The sequence below is a fragment of the Felis catus genome, chromosome B1, assembly GCF_018350175.1.
Source record: "Felis catus isolate Fca126 chromosome B1, F.catus_Fca126_mat1.0, whole genome shotgun sequence".
NCBI lineage: Eukaryota > Metazoa > Chordata > Mammalia > Carnivora > Felidae > Felis > Felis catus.
The window spans coordinates 193,089,812-193,110,405 of record NC_058371.1 but is presented as its reverse complement, the minus strand read 5'-3'; the positions used below and the strand labels follow the sequence as shown (position 1 = coordinate 193,110,405).

Sequence of the window (20,594 nt, the reverse complement as noted above, 5' to 3'; positions counted from 1 at the left end):
GGCGCCTGGGTGGCGCGGTCAGTTAAGCGTCCAACTTCAGCCAGGTCACGATCTCACGGTTCGTGAGTTCGAGCCCCGCGTCAGGCTCTGGGCTGATGGCTCAGAGCCTGGAGCCTGTTTCCGATTCTGTGTCTCCCTCTCTCTCTGCCCCTCCCCCGTTCATGCTCTGTCTCTCTCTGTCCCAAAAATAAATAAAAACGTTGGAAAAAAAAAATTAAAAGGTGTGCTGTAGGAGCAGGGATCAAACTCGTAGGTTTGGGATGCTTACCCTATCCCTAGGGTACTGGGAGTCCTAGTTATTCATTCCTCCAAGGGACGTCAGGGAGACCCAAGGACGGGAGAAACCTGAGTCTGCTCAGCCCCGCAGATCTCCTCCAGCCTTGAGCTAGCCACTTTGCTTTGGTTTGTTGTATAGATTAGGCTTCTGTTCTAGATTTCATTGGATGAAAATGTCCACCGATGATTTTTTTTTAATTGAGAATCATCCATTTATTTCAATATATTTAATGACACAGGTGACGTTCCTGTGTGGCATTTTGGGATCGTGATCTAGTTAAGAGTTGGGATGGAGTCCAAGCTCCGCTACTTTCCACGGTGTCTCCTCTTGGGTGAAGAATTACCTGCCACAAGTATCCTCATCTGCCAATCGGGTTGATATTAGTCTCCACCCTCAAAGGACCACTTCGGGTTAAGTGAGATCATGCAGACGAAGAAAAACGGTACAGGGCCTGGCACACAGCGGGCCCTTCACTGTTCTGTGAAAGGGTTTTAGGAAATGTCTGCTGCAGAGCAGTACACAAGGTAAGTATGGCATGGAAGGTGTTCTTGCGGCCATGGACTATGCATTCACTTGGCTCATCTTTATAAAACCCAAATGAGAACTTTGAATCTCTTCCAGGGAGCCGCCCCCTCCTTCCTCTCAGGTCACACTGACCAGGTAAGCGGTGGGCATCCCCCACTGGCCTCAGTGGGCACATCTCTGAATGTGGTCCGCGGACCCCTTGGAATCGTCAAGATATGTTCAGGGTGCCCACGAGGAGGAAGCAGAAGATGTGATCCGCCTTTCCACGGTGTTGATATTTGTACTCAGGGTGCAAAAACAACGGTGGCAAAGACTGCTGTGATTTAGCAGGAACCACATAGCATCCATTGTATTCTTCGCTGCCATCAACTCATGGGAACTAGAAGCCCAAGTCACAAGAATGATCTCGATGATTATTACAATCATAGCGTCCGATGTCACAGTTTGTGGGTTCGAGCCCCGCCTTGGGCTCTCTGCTGTCAGTGTAGAGCCCGCTTCACATTCTCTGTCCCCGACTCTCTCTGCCCCTTCCCAGCTGCCTCGCCTGCACTCTCTCTCTCAAAACTAAACATTTTTTTTTAAAAAGAGAATAATCTTGATGGAGCATTAAAAACTCGTAATTGTATTAAACTTCAATCTGGGAGCAGCCATCTTTTTCTTATTCTGTGCGAGGAAATGGCAGTGTGCGTAAGGTGCTTTTGTTGCACACCTGTTTCCAGCTGACTCCAGAAAGAGCACTGGGTGCTGGTCTTGAGTTGGGAGCTAAACTCACCGCATTTCTCACGGAGCGCGATTTTCACGCAGAAGACAAGACAGAGAGACAAACCACGGTTATTCAGACTTGAGGATTTTGGAGACACTTTCCTTAAAATGGAGGGAGTGGAGCCCACAACTTCGAGAGGGCGACTCACAGGACTTGTTGCCAATGATAAAATTAGAGCATTTAAGCAAAAATTAGAATTTTGCAAAATCTGCTTCCATGGGGTTGACAGACGTGGGATTTTACCACATCGTTCTCACCACACTTGAACGAACACATGAAGCAGGTGCGTCTCTAACAGACTATGTGGAGGCCAGTGAATATGGGACACATGGATCACACGTTGGCCGCGGCCCCAATGAGACAGTGCCAGTCTTCCAGTGCCAAACAGATGCTCCCAGCATTTGCCGGAAGATCCCCAGCCCCTCCCAAGTACCTGGGATCCCGGTGGTCCCGGGTGCTGAAGAAGGGTCCCAGCTACACCAAATGACACTCCTTACTGACAAATGACCCCTGCTCTTTGTCTGCCAGTTAGCCCCATCTCTCTGCCAAACTGATCTTTGCCGTGAGGACCAACCACCCATCTGAGATTTGGGGGTAGGAATGTTCTCCCTCCCCCTGGTTTAGAGCAGCGCTGCCTAATAGAAATATATTACAAGCCATACAAGTAATTTCAAATTTCCTAGTAGCCACATTTAAAAAGTCAAAAGAAATGGGTGATTAGTTTATTTTACATTAATTTTAATAATATGCTGCCCTTAATCCAGATATATGCAATACACTGTCATTTCTGTATGCCATCAATATAAAAATATTAATGAGCTGTTTTACAGTCACTAAGTATTCAGGTCTGGTATAGATGTGCTCAGTACATCTTAGTTCAGACCAGCTATAATTCAGGTGCTCAGGGGCCACATGTGGCCATGGCCTCTGTACTGGACAGCACGGGGTTAGAGGCTGTAGGTCATCGACCTTGGAGGCCTCAGTCCTTTTCCTCATCCTCCCTCCCTCCCTGTGACAGTGTACCCTGTCACGAGAACACAAAATGAGCATCCACCATAGCCGTTTTTCCTTTGCCTTCCCTGTGGATCTCTAAGTGGCTCTCAATCCAGGAAAATGAACATCAGCACAAGGCCCGTAGGATGCAGCCCAGCATCTTCATTTGTGAGGTCTTGGCATTAACTCTGCTGTTCACGCCTCATGCGGGAACTCATGAGGACCCCCCCACACACACACACTGGGAAACTCCACCTCAGTTCTAACACGTTCGTCGCTGTTGAGAACTTTTAATCAATTATGGTCCATCTCAGAAAGCGTGTGGAAGACCCAGGGTCCCACTTCTGCTCCCCTACCCAACCCCCCCCCCCCCGCCACCCCTGCTTGGGGGTCTGGCTGCACTACAATCCTTTGTCTTTGTCTCTGTCCTCCTGGCCAGCTTCCAATGGAACCAATCTCTACCTCTGGATCTCCTACATTCCCAGAAAGTTCCAGGGATCCAGCACCGTTTGTGGTACTGATGCTGCAGAAACATAACATTATCCAAAAAAAAGTGTTGCCTCCTTTTTGTAGATCAGACGGGATCCCTGAGGTCTGTGACTAGTTCCTCGTATTACCTGGTGAGCGAGGTAGCCAGTAGCATTTGGATCACTACAGTGTTATCCTGACCTCTGTGAGACCTCAGTGTGGACAACAATGGCCACCTTGTCCTTCCTAAACCGAGGGAGGGTCTGTTCTGACAGAGCCTGATAGGCACTTAGCATGGGCCAGACAACTCCCAGAGGCCAAGGAAAGATTCTCCCTGCCCTGAACTCAGGGAGTTATCTGGCCACCTTTCCCATGTGGCAATTCATTTTCCACTATAGAAATACCATGCTCTTTTCACAACAACAGTTGTCTCTTAAGATATAGCAGTGGGAGGGAAATATGAACTCCAGTGAACGAAGAAGCTCTTGTCATGGTAGATTGTTTCTCAGCATCTGGTCCCATAAAGGGGCTCTGTGGGTCTATCCGGAATGATGGTGGCTATGAGCCTCTCTTCATTCAACTCTTAGATGGTGCAATGCCCTCTTACCTGGGATTTAATTTTCAATTTCGTGTGATGATGGAAATTAGGAAAGGTAGCAGCCAGGGCTAATTCTGACCTCTCGTGTCACACCATCAACTTAGAAAGTAAGTTGCTTGGGTGTGGTTGGTTGGTTGTGTGTTTTTTTGCTGTGTGTGTGTGTATGAATAATTTCTCTATGAATTTTTTTTTTGATGTCTGAAGCCATACAAGTAAGATAAAATAAGAAAAGTGCCTTGTGCAGGATCCATATATTAAAAAATCCATCTTCCTTATCTTAGTCGAAACACATCTTTGACTAAGTAAGATATTTCTGTTTCCTAACTGGGCTTCTTTTAATACACATGTAGGTTCTGGTCCAAGCTAGGCAAAATAAAATTCTACTCTTGGAACGTTCTCTTGTAAAATGGATAGACAATTTTTTTTAACGTCTATTTTTGGGAGAGAAAGAGAGACAGAGTGCTAGTGGGGAAGGTGCAAAGAGAGGGAGACAGAATCCAAAGCAGACTCCAGGCTCTGAGCTGTCAGCACAGAGCTGGACACGGGGCTCGAACTCACGGACCGCAAGATCATGACCTGAACCAAAGTCAGATGCTTAACCATCTGAGCCACCCAGGCACCCTTGGATAGACAACATAAAACAAACAAACAAACAAACAAACAAAAAAAAAACCCAAACCTGCTGTTGCCAGTTGATTTCTCGGATTTGTGACGAACTTACGTGCTCTCACAAAGATCTCGTTGCTATCTATTTAATGAGACTTACCTGGCTAGGTCTCTATTTAAAAAGATACGCAACCTGATAGCTTCTAAAGTGTGTTCCTGCCATTTACTGGGAACAGAATCTCTCAAAGGTGCTAAATTATATTTAAAAGTTTTTTAAAGAGATTTTTATATCTGATATAAATAAACATTTAGTATATGGCAAGCCATTCTTAATCTATGTAAAACAATATTATTTGTAATGCAGTTCTTGAGAAAATATATTTTGGAATGTTATTTTGTTCATAGCTGGTAATTTTTCTGCCAAAGTATTCTAATCTTGGCTTGTTTTATTTTAAAGCCTTTTTAAAAAGTTTAGTAAAGTTTTATGTGCAGGTCATTTAATTTAATTTAATTTAATTAGTCTTTTGCTCCTCTCTACCTGATGTTTTCTAGTCTCTTTAACTAGAATTTTTTAAATGAAACCAAAAATTAAGTGGTAAACTTAGAAGCACTATGGTGTTAAACATCAAAATTGAGAGATTAAAACATACAGAACAGGTTTTTCTTTGCAGACAAATCTTAGAAAATGACCCTTTTTTTCCTTTTCTTTTTTAAATTTTTAAAAAGAATGTTTATTTATTTTTGAGAGAGACAGAGCACAAGTGGGGGAGGGGTAGAGGGAGACAGAGACACAGAATCCAAAGCAGGCTCCAGGCTCTGAACTGTCACCGCAGAGCCCCGTGCGGGACTCAAACTCATGAGCTGTGAGATCATGATCTGAGCCAAAGTTGGACGCTCAACTGACTGAGCCACCCAGATGCCCCTGACTCATTTTTTTCTAAATGTCAAGTTAGATGTATTTGTACTCAGAACTCTTATTAATGAAAATTAAACCCACGCCCGCGAGTGCGCGCGTGCGCGCACACACACACACACACACACACACACACACAAAGTAAGCTCTCTTTCAGGCACTTGAAGTGTTTTCTTGGAAATGTGAATAACTAAGGGAATAGACAGTGTGAAATGTTCCCTTGTGGAGACACCACAGTGTCCCTCTTTGGCCTCCAGTGGCATTGTCTCAAACTCCAGTAGTGTGTGGGGCTCTCTATTAAGAGTGACTTAATCTAGTATTTTGTGCATGAAATCAACACTGTCAAATTGAAAGAGATTGTTCAAGTTTTTACTAAAAGTTGCATAAAATGATATTCAAGTTCAACTCAGAAACCTACAAAAGTTGTTTGTGAACGTAAAACTTTCATGATTAAGTGTTAATTAAAACTTTAGTCATTTCTTTCCAGGCACGAAAGACTTTCTGCAGGCTCTTAAATTTTTTTTAAGTTTATTTATTTATTTTTGAGAAAGAGAGAGAGAGAGAGAGAGAGAGAGAGGATGAGAGGGGGAGAGGGAAAGAGAGAATCCCAAGCAGGCTCTGTGCTGACAGTGCAGAGCCTGACGTGGGGCTAGATCCCGTTAACTGTGAGATCAGGACCTGAGCTGAAATCTAGAGTGGGACGCTTAACTGACTGACCACTCAGGCACCCCTCTGTAAGCTCTTAAACATCAATTTGACAACTTGCCCCCCCCCAACTCTAGACTAAATTCCTGAGGGGACAAGGGGCAGGTAGGCACCAAGTGGAATGCCTGACAAGTGCAGATAAAACACAACCCTGGACAGTTCAAAAGTATTAACTTCGCAGATGTGCTGGTATTACGCAGGGTGTGGAAGAGACAGAGGTATTCTGCCCTATGAGAAATGTTCAGTATGGTGTTTGTATATGATCCACTAACATGGAAACATTAGCGTCTCCTACTTCCATTCTGTACCTTTTCATGCTCTGCCTTTTCCTGTCCTTCAGCTTGTGGTACAGAATATGAATGCCCAGAAGAACCCATGTGTCACCTCATTTTCCTTGGCCCACTGCTTGACTACATTCCCCAGCCCCCAAGCACTTAGATGGGACATATGACTTGAGTCCTGGCCAATGGAATGTGGGCAGGTGTGCGGGCACAACGCTTCCAGACCCGGCCTCCAAAACCTCCCACAAGAGGTTTGCATGCACACCCTCTTTACCCGTCTCCCCGCCAAATACGAAGGATCTAGTAGAGAATCCTGAAGCCCATGGTGATAGAAGGCCCATTAGATGGAGGGAGCCAGAGTCCTAGGACCTCTCCACTCCATCACTTCTATATCAGACCCTTAGACAGAGAGCATTTTTCATCAAAATTTGGGCTTGTTTGTTATAAAAAATGGTGTCAGTTTCCCTAACTGAAAAAAGCCTTAGCCAATGAAGACTCCCAACATATTTGTGCTGCAGGCATCCTCTACCTGTTCCCTGTCTTGCCAGCTTTGACGAAACAAAGGTTAACTCGTTTTTCTCAGGAGCAGGTACACATACACATAACACAGCGGACTGAGGTTTGGTGAAGCCATTATGTTGGCACTAATGGAGACATAGATTTCAAAAGACATCTTCATTAAAAGGTTGAGCTTTCTGTGTTTATAAAAGAGAATGCGTGGCAAGGCATTCAAACCCAGAAATATCACTATAAAACATGGTACAAGGTAGCTCAGATACAGCATCTTTCTAACTGCTTCTCATCTGTGGGTCTACAAAAGCTCTGGAAAACATCCACAGCCCTGCCTTAAATCTCCATACGCCCTTCAACAGCTTCACTACCAACTGAATTTTCCTAATCTACAAAACACATGTTCAAAACACGCTGATTCAGGCGTGTGTCTACCGCCAAAATATTTAAGGAAAATGCTCTCAGGTTACAGTGTGATCCTGGGAAGTTTGCATCGAAAAGGAGTTACGACTAAGTTGGCTTAAGATCTTGGGACCATCTCCAAGAGTCATGGGCACAACATGGCTGCTTAGATGGGTTGAGACCACCAGCTCCCAGGGCCAGGCTGCTCTTTCTGGAGCAGAAGGCAGATTGTCATCAAGATCTTAAGGCTTAAGATCTTGGGACCATCTCCAAGAGTCATGGGCACAACATGGCTGCTTAGATGGGTTGAGACCACCAGCTCCCAGGGCCAGGATGCTCTTTCTGGAGCAGAAGGCAGATTGTCATCAAGATCTTAAGGCTTAAGATCTTGGGACCATCTCCAAGAGTCATGGGCACAACATGGCTGCTTAGATGGGTTGAGACCACCAGCTCCCAGGGCCAGGCTGCTCTTTCTGGAGCAGAAGGCAGATTGTCATCAAGATGACAAGTTAGTTGGTGAAACTGTGAACATTTATGTGGTTCCTACGCGGCCCTTGCACTTTTTCCAGAGCTCCCACATGAAGGGGTCTTTAGACCACAGACAGGAAACTCACTGTGGTTGAATCTTGTCCTCCCTCACTGGGCTCAACTTGCTGGGTTTCGTTTTTGTGTTTTAGAACTTCAGAGTTCCAATGAATGAACATTTACTTCTCGTGTCAGGGAAATATTTCAATGTGAACAAATCGGAAATCTTCTGGTTATTTGGATTATTTGGTTCAGTTCACCTTTTATCAAGAAAAATGTTTAAGGAGCCAACTCATTGCATGAAATATGTTTAAAACTACATTAAGCCAGCACAGTAAGTATGATCAGTTCTGATATCCGATAGGTTGGTCGAAAGAGACAAAGCAGGATAATCATGCCTTAGATGTTTTAACTTAAGGCACATGAATGCCCATTTGTTGCCCATCATTGGATGTGAAGCCAAGGTCCATTTTTGAGTATGAGTCCACTGGCCAGAATGGAGGTGAGTTACGGTAAAAGAAAGCTCCTCTCTTATTTCAAGGTAGACTCATGCCAACCACTCCATCTCCAAACTGTACCCTTAGGGTACATGAGGAGGAGTCATTGTCTCACAAAATTACACCACCTACACATAGTGTGGGTCTTCCAGAGAAAGCACTTGGTGATCACAGACTCTGCCTCAAGATATGGGGGTCAGGGGGGAACCTGGCTGATTCGATTCTTCAGTGACTGAAATGGGGAGTGGAGGGGTAGGCTTTACCCCAGCTACACATTCCCTGCCCCCCAGTCCCCAGACATTGAAAATGATTGCCTGTGTCAGTCGGGGTTCGCCAAAGAAACAGCATCAATGAGCAAGGAGATAGAGATAGAGAGAGAGGAGGATATTTATTTATTTATTTATTTATTTATTTAATCTTTTGGTGAATGTTTATCCACTTTTTGAGAGAGACAGAGTGTGAGCAGGGCAGGGGGCAGAGAGAGAGAGGAAGACACAGAATCGGAAGCAGGCTTTAGGCTCCGAGCTGTCAGCACAGAGCCCGACTCGGGGCTCGAACTCACGAACTGTGAGATCGTGACCTGAGCCGAAGTCAGACGCTTAACCGGCTGAGCCACCCAGGCGCCCCGAGGGTTTTTTAAAAGAGATTATGGGGGTCAGACAGTTTGAAATCTTTAGAGCAGGTTGGGAACTCAGACAGGGGTTCATGTTACAGTCTCAAAGCAGAATTTCTTCCTCTTGAAGAAATCTTAGTTTTTGCTCTTAAGACCTTTCAGCTGATTGGAGGAGCCCCCCCCCTCCCCACATTATGGAGGGTAATCTCCTTCACTTAAAATCAACTTACTGTAGGTGTCAATCACATCGATAAAATACTTTTATGGCAACACCTCGATTAGGGTTTCATTAAATCGCTGGGTGCCAGAGCCCGGCCAAGTGGACCCAGAAGACCCCAGCCCTGCCCCAGCCAGCTGTGTTAGCCATAGAAGGGTCCCGCCCCAGAGCTGTACTGGAACCGAGCATATCTGAGCAGCCCTCTTATAGAGCAGGGGGACTCACTGTCACTAACGGCAACTACTGACAAGCTGTGCCAAAGGACCGCAATCGGGGGCCCAGTGAGTGCAAGGGCAGGGATCACATGTAGTCTCAGAGGACAACTGATCCTGAATGATTTTCCTTAACCAGCCCCCACACTGACTTAAGTTGGTGTGCGCTAAACTACGAGGCAGGCAAATAAATGCCATTTGAAAAGATGTCCATCAAAAGGAGCGGAACGAAATCTGTCTGGCACTTGCATGGTTAATTGCTTCCCTGAAGAGTGTACCTAGGAAGGCCCATCTTCCTGAAGCCCTGGTCGCTTTTATGTGTTTGCTGTCCTCTGACACTGAGATGAACACCCTCTGCCCAGAGCTTGGCTCACGTCTTCCTGTGGCTGATGTGAGCGAGGCTGAACCTAAACAAGTGATCTGGGGACCTAAACAATGCAAGTGCCTCTGGTCTGGGAGTTCATCAGATTCCCCGAATGAAGCACACTTCCTTCTGGAATGGCTGCCAAGAGCCTGTCTGAATTTAGTGCTCCAGGGATATGCATTTGAAGAATCACTTCGTGCGGCAACCGTCCTGTACTTTTCAATCGCACGGAGCACTTCATTATATGGTTCCAGTCCTCCGGCAACAAGACGAGACTCTGGTTTGCTTTTTAACACGGGGATTGATGCTTCAGAAATTTGGGAGCCAAGCCGCGGGGTCCATTGGAACTTATCAAATGTACTCCCCCTGCCTCCGGGTACATAAAGTTTTCCGGAAGGTGAGTCCCCTTTTCCTTTGTTTAAAATACAGTGTGAACACCCTTGCTTTGCTATTTCCTTCATTACAGCTGTCAACACAAGACTCTGTGTGGTTCTCCTTTAATTGACTGGAGTGGCTTCTCGCAGAAGCAATGAGGCACGTTGGCTTGCAGTAGAATTTGATGGCACTGACTCAGGCTCCAAGAAAAGAGCTTGGGAAAAGTGCTGCCCGGGAAGCTATTCTTGGGAAAACATCTGGGACCATTCTGGCCCCTGCAGCTTTCTCCCTGCTATGTGCTCACACTGATTGTGCACTGGGGTTCCATCTTAACCCTTAGCATGTGGCCCGGCCTGCCCTTAAATCACCTTGAATTCCTTTAGAGGAGGTGGGAGCTCCGGTCGCACAGGTGGAGGGAAACTTCTGGGGTCTCCTGGGGCCCAGGGCCCTCGATAAAGCTGCACGTGGGTCCCCGGCCTCAGTGCTGGGAGGGGTGTGGGGAGGGGTCTCTGTTCCCGGGATGGACTAGGGGCTGTGTTGCCACCACCCGTGAATCCAGGGAGGGGAGCAGGGAACATGGTCAAAATCTCTGTCGATTCCTGAAGTTTTTTGGTTCGTTTCCTTCCCTGAGACATTCCTGGAAAGCGTAATTCCATTCGCCGCCTTTGTCTCTGCTGTTTGTTGGGGAAAGTTTGCCTCGAGAATCTTGGAAAGGAACACGACGTGCTTGAAATCTTTTGTTCTGCACCGGGGCCCTCATAATCTCACATACACGCCCGTGAGAACGTGGGTCTGCTAAACCCCACTTTGTCCTGCCTTGTGACAGAAGGCTCAGCTGTTGGCAATGGAGTCTTCCCGACTGGGGACAGAGAGGGACTAGGGGCAGAGCAGAGGGGGACTTTTGTTTTCCCAAAGGTTTTTTGAGCTCCCGGGAATTTCTGAAAGAATATTTAGCAATTTTTTAAACAAAGCACTCTTACTTACAGGCTCTTCTACCCCCTTCTCCCTCAAAAATGACATTAAAAAACACAATTGTTAGGGTGCCTGGGTGGTTCAGTCGGTGGAGTGCCCAACTCTTGATTTCAGCTCAGGTCATGATGTCATGGTTCATGGGATGGAGCCCACCCACGTCGGGCTCTGCGCTGACAGCGTGGAAACTGCTTGGGATTCTGTCTCTCCTCTTTCTCTGCTGCTCCCTCCCTCTCTCAAAAATAAATAAATAAACTTAAAAAAAACCCCATAATTCTTAACACTATCAAGTTAAACATGCTACTTCCTGTAAATGTAAGTCAGATTTTACCGTTATCTTGTGTAGCCTGGGGCCACTTCTACAGCATTTCAAACACATACAGTTTGTCACCAAAAAACTGGAAAAGAAATGAGGCTGAAATCCGCAAAATTGTCCATGCTTCCCAATAAATAGTCTTTGGAAAAGTAATAATGAGATATTCAAGATCTAGAGAAGCCCAATTTTGTGCCGATAAGTGTTTGGTTCAGGCAACATACACTCTTCTAGTGTTTTGTTAATAATGTACCAGAACCAACCTTTTTTGTGGTTGTGTGTCCACCCCCTCTGCTTGTGCAGTGAAGCTGTAGGTTCTCCAAGACGCTCTTGTCTTTGTCCCCAGAGCGCTTTCTGCTAGTTGTCCTTGATGGAATTGCATCACTTAACTGAATATTATGTAAACAGATAAAGAATGACTATAAAGAGCAAACGTTGCTGTTTATATAAATTCTAAGTTGAATGTTTTTAAAAGCTCAGTAAAGAAGAGGGGTCTTAGAAAGAAAAGATCTGTTGCATTCAACGTAGGGGACACAACTGAAAAAGCTCAGCGTGAAAACCAGCAAAAATCTAGGGGAAAAAATATCAGCACTGAGTCTACACCGTAAATTCTCGTTACTTGAATAAAATCCAGACTGGAAATCATAAAAGTTGTGTTGACAGGGAAATTCCAATCGGGAGACTCACACTCACCTGATATTAAGGATGTAGGAATCTGCAAAGCAGTGTCCCTCCCACCAGCAAGAACTAGCTAGATGAAAGACGATGTTATGGCTTTAAAAATAATTTTTTTAATGTTTACTTATTTTTGAGAGAGAGAGAGAGAGAGAGAGAGCGCAGGGGAGGGGCAGAGAGAGAGGGAGACACAGAATCCAAAGCAGGCTCCAGGCTCTGAGCTGTCAGCACACAGCCTGACATGGGGCTCGAATCCATGAACCGTGAGATCATGACCTGAGCCGAAGTCGGACGTTTAACAGACTGAGTCACCCAGGAACCCCTGTTATGGCTTTTCATGGGCCCCCCCCAGACAGCTGAGCCTGCAAAGCAGTCAATTCCACACAGAGCGCCAAGCCCCTCTGAGGAGAGACAAGGGATACACAACCTGTTTCCCTTTTGGTGGTCTGGTGAAAAGAAATCACTGAAAATGCTGACGAGCTCTTAAGGCTGAGTGTGGCTGGCATGTCCACTGTGGGCCCAGAAGGCTCAGAAATAATGAGGAATTTGCATTTGCTTGCGAGCCCCCAGTGAGTGCTCTTGAGAGCGACTGGGGCAGGGCAAGTGACGGGAGAAAGTCTCCCTGGTGGCATAGGTATACTGGAAGTGGAGGGCTGCAGCTGAGGACAGGTGCGGAGCCCGCATACTTCCCTAGGCCTTTCTCTCCAACAAAGCAAAAGATTTAGAGCCACTGAGTGAGAGGCAGGGAACTCTCTCAGTCCTATGGCCAAGGCAAAACTCCATTGTTCCTAGGATGGGGGTAAAAGTAAAACTCATCTGCTTGTGGGGAAGAGGCTGGAAACCCTCCCACCTATAGGATACAGGTAAAGGCTTATTGCTGCTGGGGGACAGGGCAGAAGCAAAGCCCCTCTGTGCCTGGGGACGAAACCACTCTGAGGCACACTACTTTTGGGACCAGGGCAAAAACATGCTCCTCCCCAGACCAGTACAGATTCAAAGGAGGAGTTTGGCTGTCATGGGAGAAGGTACAGGAACAAAGAGAAAGCCCCACTCCCCAGGCTCAGTGGCACATGGCCTGCCTATGCCTGAAGCTGGACCAGTTCAACAGAGACCCGCCATGAGCCTGGCACCAAGTGACAGGCACCTCCACCATGGGAGAAAAAGCAGGGCTCTCTGTGCCACAGGGAAGCAGTGACTGTTGAAAGCGGAGGGTGAAGCAAGAACACTGAGTGACACCCTCCAGCACACCAGGCCCCACACCACACACAAGGTGAGGAATTTAAAGCCTGTGGCCCATTGGAGGTGATGGCAGTAACAAACTGACCCAGGCCAGCTCAACTCCTAACCAGAAGGACTCAGTCCCCCACATAACAGCTTGATGGGATGGAAATCATGTCCACATCCATGGGTAAAGACAATTCACCCCACTTTCTACCAGTCTACACAGGATGTCCAGCATTCAGTGAAAAATTACAAGACACACACACACAAGAAAGAAAAACAAATGACCCACTGTCAAGAGAGATTCGGACCCAGAGATCATTCAGATGGTAGAGAACTTTCTGACAGGAAGTTAAACATAGGTTGTTGGGGGGAATTTACATTTATACCTCAGGGTAAAATAAAATGTTTCATGAAAGTGTGTAAAATGTTTAGGATTCCCAATATTTACCAACTTTAACCAACTAACTACCAGTCATATTGTTGAACAAGAGGGTTCTACTCTCCCTAAATTGGTCTTAATTTTTTTTTTTTACCACAAATCAGCCCTAGTGGCAATTCTATAGGAATTATGATAACCTGTCCTGCTCTATCCAAGTCTCTAACCTATGGATTGTATTCCCCTACTCTATCTTCTAAGTTTCTCAGTATGCCTTAGAAGAAAGAGAGGGGGATGAGAGGAGATATTAGCTGTCACCATGAATTACCCACTGAGCTAAGTGCTTTGGGCCATGTGGCAGAGCAGGAAGCGTGGGGACTTGGCATCAGCCGGAGCTGGCTTCAAGGTCTGCCTCCAGCACTTAGAAGCTCTGTGGCTGGCTTGAACGTGGACCAAATTACAAAAACTCTCTGGGTCTCAACTTCTGCACCTGTAAAATGGACAGACGGCAACTACTTGTGACCTTATCAAAAAGATCATGAACGACTCAAGGTGGCCGTCTCACCTTCCAGCAAATGTAGGAGGGGATGGGACATCATTCCTATTCCCAAATGGGGAAGCCGGGCCTTAGCAAGGCTGAGTGGGTTGCATTACATCACTCAGTGGGGCAGGAATTCAAACTCAGGATCACTTTCCACTACACAACTCTGGGCAGCTTCAGAGTCCAGGGCTGGCCTTGCTGCCCAAGGGCACGTAGACTGACTCAGGTCACTGGCTTCAGTTCTCTATGCTCCCATGTTCTCATCTGTGAAATGGGGAATCATACTTACCTTGCTCGACTATCCTAAGCAAGGTAAATGGTATGTGTAAAGCACTTGGAAATGGTACCTGACACAAAATAAATGCCCCCAAATAGTGGTGGTGATGGCGGTGATGGTGGCCGTGGTAGGGGAGGAAGCAGTAGGTCTAGTGGTAGTTTATGAAAAGATAGACCTCTGGGCTTTTCTTGTCTTTTCTTTCTTTTTTTTTAATATAAGTTTTTTTTTTTTTTTTTTTACCTATTTTGAAAGTGACAGAGACAGTACAAGTGGGGGAAGGGCAGAGAGAGGAGGGGAAAGAGAATCCCAAACAGGCTCCACACTGGGCAAGTTCCTTACCTGCCTCGGGCCCTCAGTTTTCTCATATTGACATGATCGCACTATACTCACAAAGAGACTTAACAGGAATGAACATGTCCCAGACCCTGTTCTGGGTGCTAAGGATACAGAGATGAAAAGATGCAATCCACCCTGTTAATGGGCTCACAGTCTGTTGGGAAGATATGGAAGTGAATCAGATGAAATGGGGGTGCTAAGATGTGGTCCTAGGAGGTTCAAAGTCAGCAGGCTAGGTGGGGGGGAGGGGCCTGTGGGGACTAAACAAAGATTTACCCGAGAGACGATATTTGAACTGTGGCTTAAAAGAGAAGTAGACATGTATTAAGTGGAAGGAAGGAACTTCAGGGAGAAAGGACACAGTGAGGACCCAACCTCTGACCCTGGCTTAGCGAGCCCTGCGCGTGAACACTTCCAGTTCCTCCTCACGGCAGGCATGAGGCCAGAGTCCTGGGATTAGCAGGAACCCGGTGGCCCCCAAAGACAACTCTCCAAACCCCAAGACAAGCACAACATATACTTATTTGTTTCAAATCCTTGTTACATAACTTCCTCTATTTTATCTTTTTAAATGTTTATTCATTTATTTAGAGAGAGAGAGCACTCAAGCAAGGAAGGGGCAGAGAGAGAGAGGGAGAGAGAGAATCCCAAGCAGGCTCCACACTGTCAGAGCAGAGCCTGAGGCAAGGCTCACGAGATCATGAACTGAGTCGAAGTCCAGAGTCAGATGCTTAACCAACTGAGCCACGCAGGTGCCCCCAGGAGAATGGCTTTTTCTTCTGGAGTATTGAGCGGTGTGGCAAAATATTAGCAACTGATGAATCTAGGTAAGGGCTCTACAGGTGCCTGTTTGTAGGATTCTTATAACAGTTCCAAAGGTTTGAAATTATTCAAAATAAAAATCTGGAAGGAGAAACATCCCTAGATCTCATCCCCTCATTCTCTATAATCACTTTCCCTTTACTAAACTGTTTCCAATAGTCGGTGAGCCAGTTAACCTATTTTCCTATTTACTAGGCTCAGAGGTTTTGATGGTTTCAGAGAGTAGCAATGTTTTATTTCTTGTTGGGATTCTGACTCAAGGGAAGAAAGGAATCAGTAACAAGCCAGTTGGAAGAATGTGGATATTCAACTTAATGAGAATTAATGATAAAAAATTAAAAATTCTTATTAATTTTTGTCGGTTGGTAATCATGCTGTGGATAGTAAGAAATGCCTATATTTTTTTTAGAAATGCACATTGAGATGCGAAGTGGAATGATATTATGTCCACGTTTGCTTTAAATGTTCCAGCAAAGAAAAAATGGAAAGAAAAAAGGATTAGATAAAGCAAACATGACAAAATCAGATAATTTTTCATCTGGGCAATTGGTCGGGTGATTCATTGTATCATTCTTTCCAGTCTGGGGTAGGTTTGAAATTTTTCATTATAAACAATGTACAGGAAATCTTACTCCTCTCGCTCTCCGGTATCCCAGCCCTTCATCACACACCTAACCCACTTTCAGTGAAGCTTTTAGTGACTAATTACTCCTTTGGGCTCTATCTCTCTTCTCTCCATTCCATTCCACACAGTGCCGCCAGATGAATCAGTCTATAACCTCCTTTATGTGGCCTCCATTAATTACCTTTAGAGCTATCCATTATGTCATCCTATCCTTCCAATTAAAATCAAAGTAAGCACAGTCTTTTGGAGACAAGGTGGCCAAACATAGTTCTTGGTTTGCCCAGACAGTCCTGGTTCACACTTATGGCCCTGACTAATCATTACCAGTGTTCCCTTTTGACTCTTCAAATACCCTGGTTTAAATGATAAACTGAATGTCACCCAAATCGAGTGATCCTAAGTTCAAATTCAAGATCTGATACTTAATGCTGCACGATCCACTTAATATTCTTGACCCTCAATTTTCTCATTGTTGAAAACTAATACACAAAAAGCCCTGAACAGGATGCCCAGCACATATCAAGCAATCAATAGGCAGTTGATATCATTATATCTCCCTCCAAACAAGATGCCCTTAATCCATCCAGATTTCTTCCTTGGTGCCCAAACCAAAACGAGCCTTCCTCATGACCCCTTGAGTCTTCTTGATGCTATTTCTCCGCTTATAAAAACCCTCCTTTAAGGTTAAAATTTGAGGTTCTCAGCCGACTTTCCTCATCACTAAATACCTACAACTCATCACTCACTTGTGACCTTTAATGATCTACCAGCTTATGTGTTCCCTGGACTATTTATTCTCTGTAAATATATTTGTCTCCTCAATTACAAACCATTCTTTCCTTAAAGCAGGAAAGTTCTCTCTCCCACATAGATCCTGTGACCCCTAACCCGGTGCTATGCACCTGTGGCAAGAGCTCAGTAAAACTTATATGCCCTAAACGAGACACCTAAATGAGACCCAAGAAGCTGACATCCTTCTAGGAAGAATATTTTCCTTGAAAAAAGAATCTACAGATACAGTCATGGTAGCATTCGTAAGAAGTTGAGCATCTGACTCTTGATTTTGGCTCAGGTCATGATTCCAGCGTGGTGGAAATGAGCCCCGTGTGGGTCTCCATTCTGAGTGTGGAGCCTGCTTAAGATGTTCTCTCTCTTTCCTTTTGCCCCTCTCCCCTGCTAGTGCTCTCGCTCTAAAATGAAAACTAAAAAAAAAAAAAAAAAAAAAAAAATTTAAAGAAGTTCCTTTTTGATTAAGTCCCAAAGGGGGTGGGGATGGAAAATCAAAGACTTGCTACAAACTAAAACACAATTCCGAACCACCATTATTGTTGAACTTTAAAAACCCCAGTCCTTCCAATGGTACATAAAACATCAGACAAAATATGATTTTCCTGCAGCTCTAAGTGCTTAATTCAGTATAGTTTTTAAATGTGCAACCTATTTTTTAAGTCTCATTTATCTTAATAAAAGAATTATTAAACCCTCAAGCACAGTCAGGTTGGTAATCTGCATATGCAAGAGACCAACGGGTAAATGGTTTGAAACCAGATGATCTAAATATCTATTTTTCATCTTTTTTTAAAGTTTATTTATTTATTTTGAGAGAGAGAGAGAAAGCACGAGCAGGGGAAGGGCAGAGAGAAAGAGAGAGAGAGAGAGAAAGAGCGAGGGAGAGAGAGAGAATCCCAAGCAGGCTCCATGCCATCAGCACAGAGACGGATGTGGGGCTCGAACTCACTAACCACGAGACCATGACCTGAGCCGAAACCAAGAGTCGGACGCTTAACTGACTGAGCCACCCAGGCACCCCTTTCTGTTTTTCTTCTAGGTCATAACTTGATGCTTCCATCCTATATGGGGTAAAATGTGACTTTAGCTATATAAAACAATAACAACAAAAAAATCTTTGCCTAGGAAAAAAAAAGTCTGAAAACATTAGACCAAAATGTAAACAGAGGTTATCTTTGGATGGGAGAATGAATACTTGTTTTATTTCTGTTTCTGTGTACTCTGTATGAATGTATTCTACCTGCAAGATGGAAATAAATACAGGTGTGTCTGTTGCATTAGCAATGAATGACATCGCAAATAATCATGCAATTTGCTTACTTAAGTCAATAGAAGCACAGTCATTCAATGAGAGCTCCGGCTGTGCTCCAAGAACCAGGAATCTGTTTTGAACAACAAAGACAGCACTTCCTCCCCCTCCCCGCGTGCTGAGAACCGTCCCAGGCAACAACATCCCCTGTCCCCTTTCCTGCTTGCTGATCCTACCAGCTCTCATTGGCTGTACCGGCTTAAACAACCAAGCTTCCTATGTCCGGGCCTCAGTGTTCTCATCCGTACAATGGAAGTAATAGGTTGGATGATGATTTCTGATCAGATGATGTTCCCCACATGACAAATTCTCTAAATCCAAATGGTCTAATGGCAATTACCAGTAGACAGATTGGGCAAAGGGTTTCTGATGTCGTGGAATCAATACAAAAAGGACGAACTCTGCATTTCACGGAAAAACTCCCCCAAAAGGAAACAAACACATAGGAACACCATCCATCTCACTAGTAGTCAGAAATATTAAAGTACTAACATGCTATATCCATTGCAATTAATTCATTCTTAAAAATGCCCAACACGTTACGGGTGGTGGCATAAACCATCACAGGACCTTCCGGTAATTCTTTCTAAAACTGAAAATGATCAGATCTTTCCACTAATAATCATTCTTCTTGGGGCAAAGAATTCTAAATGCCTGGATGACCCTGAGTGAAAAACTGGAAATAAAAGTAGGGAGGGAGGAATTAGTTCCTATGTGATTCCATCCGTTTTCTCCATGGAGTCTGAGGTCACTGGCGGGTGGAGGAGGGTGTAGGGTAGAAACTGGAGAAGAGCGGAGAAAGTAGGTAAGTGGGAAATGGGAACATGCTTTCCAACGTACATTTAAAGTGAGCCCAGGGGCGCCTGGGTGGCGCAGTCGGTTAAGCGTCCGACTTCAGCCAGGTCACGATCTCGCGGTCCGTGAGTTCGAGCCCCGCGTCGGGCTCTGGGCTGATGGCTCAGAGCCTGGAGCCTGTTTCCGATTCTGTGTCTCCCTCTCTCTCTGCCCCTCCCCCGTTCATGCGCTGTCTCTCTCTGTCCCAAAAATAAATAAACGTTGAAAAAAAAAATTTTTTTTTTAAATTAAAAAAAAAAAAATAATAAAGTGAGCCCAGCAGGCACAGCGAGCGGCTCTGACAGCAGCCTGAGAAAATGGCGCATCCAGGTTTGGAATTGTGTAGGAAGAGAATCAAGGTGGCGGGCAGGGGGAAGGGGGCGTCTACAACGCAGGGCAGTGGGTGCTCACAGAGTGAAGGTGAGGAGCTCTCAGAGTGAAACTGCGGGTGTAGAGTCAGAGAAGAATAATTGAGGAGGAGGCTTGCCGTGTTGTGTCGGGGGACCACCACTGAGGAGGAACCACGGGCAGAGATCGCGAAGATACAAAGGAACTGGCCTCCCAGAAACAGGATGTAGAGCACGCAGGTGGGAGGTACAGCAGGTGCAAGGACACTGGTGTCACAAAGTAACTTGTCTGTAGGAACCGTCTAGGCCAGTGTGACTGCAACACAGTGAACGGGTGGGCTACGCGAGAGCGAATCCACTGACGCACGCAACCAAGATTTACATCCTACGCGCTGTCCCAGGCTCTGGGGATACAGTGTTGAAGAGGTGAACAAAACAACATCCCCTCCGTGAAGATGCTTAGAGGCTAATAAGCAAGATAAACCAGGATTTACTATAATACCAAGATCCGTGTTACAAAGAAAAATGAAGCAAGATAAGGGAGTGGGGAGCTGGCCAGGGACAATCTCTTCAAGGGGATGAAATTGAGCAAAGCCCTGAGTGATGTGAATAGCAAGCCATGCAGAAGAGTGGTCAGGAGGCCACTGCAATGGTCCCAGTGATGCGCGGCCTCAGCTAGGGGAGCACCGTGCTGACACAGAGAAGTGGACAGATTTGACACATATGTTCACAGTAGAACATCTGGCTTTACCAGCGAACAGACGGTCTTCAAGAAGACCGGTCTGTCCCTGTTATTGTAATGGGATACTTAAGAGGCACTCATTTCTGAAGTCAGCTATTGACTTGACTTTCACAGTAGATACTCATTTCTACTTAGCTTTACTCCTACTGCATGAGTTATACCTGGACTGACTCTTTAGAGAAATGTCATTCCTTGCAACATAGGCACCCAGGGCATCCAGTCATTTTGGAGACGTGGCGGCATTAAACACAGCATGTCACAATAATTCCTCTCCGAGCAGCCTGCTGTCCAAATCTCATTAGGCTGAGTTTCTGGGTCAGCCAATTTCCAAGAGGATATTACAACATACAACCCCCTCTTCCCCAGGATATACGAGGCTATTTAATTCCAAATCAGGTTTGAAGGGAGCCTTCCTCTCAATTAATAAACCTGTGCCATTGAATCAGCGACCCCATCAAATTAAAATATTTTAAAATTAAAATTCAAGAACTCACTGGTTCCTGCCTGATGTAAAACTGCTAAAGAAATGCCAGACAAACATAAACAGGTCTGTCACCACCTTTCGGCTCCC

The 20,594-nt window shown here is 45.4% G+C and overlaps 1 protein-coding gene across 6 annotated transcripts in view; it reads right to left on the bottom strand.

The window, feature by feature from the left end:
- PROM1 (prominin 1) overlaps window positions 1-20,594 on the bottom strand; it is a 166,225-nt gene that overhangs the window by 97,040 nt on the left and 48,591 nt on the right. The window lies entirely within an intron of this gene.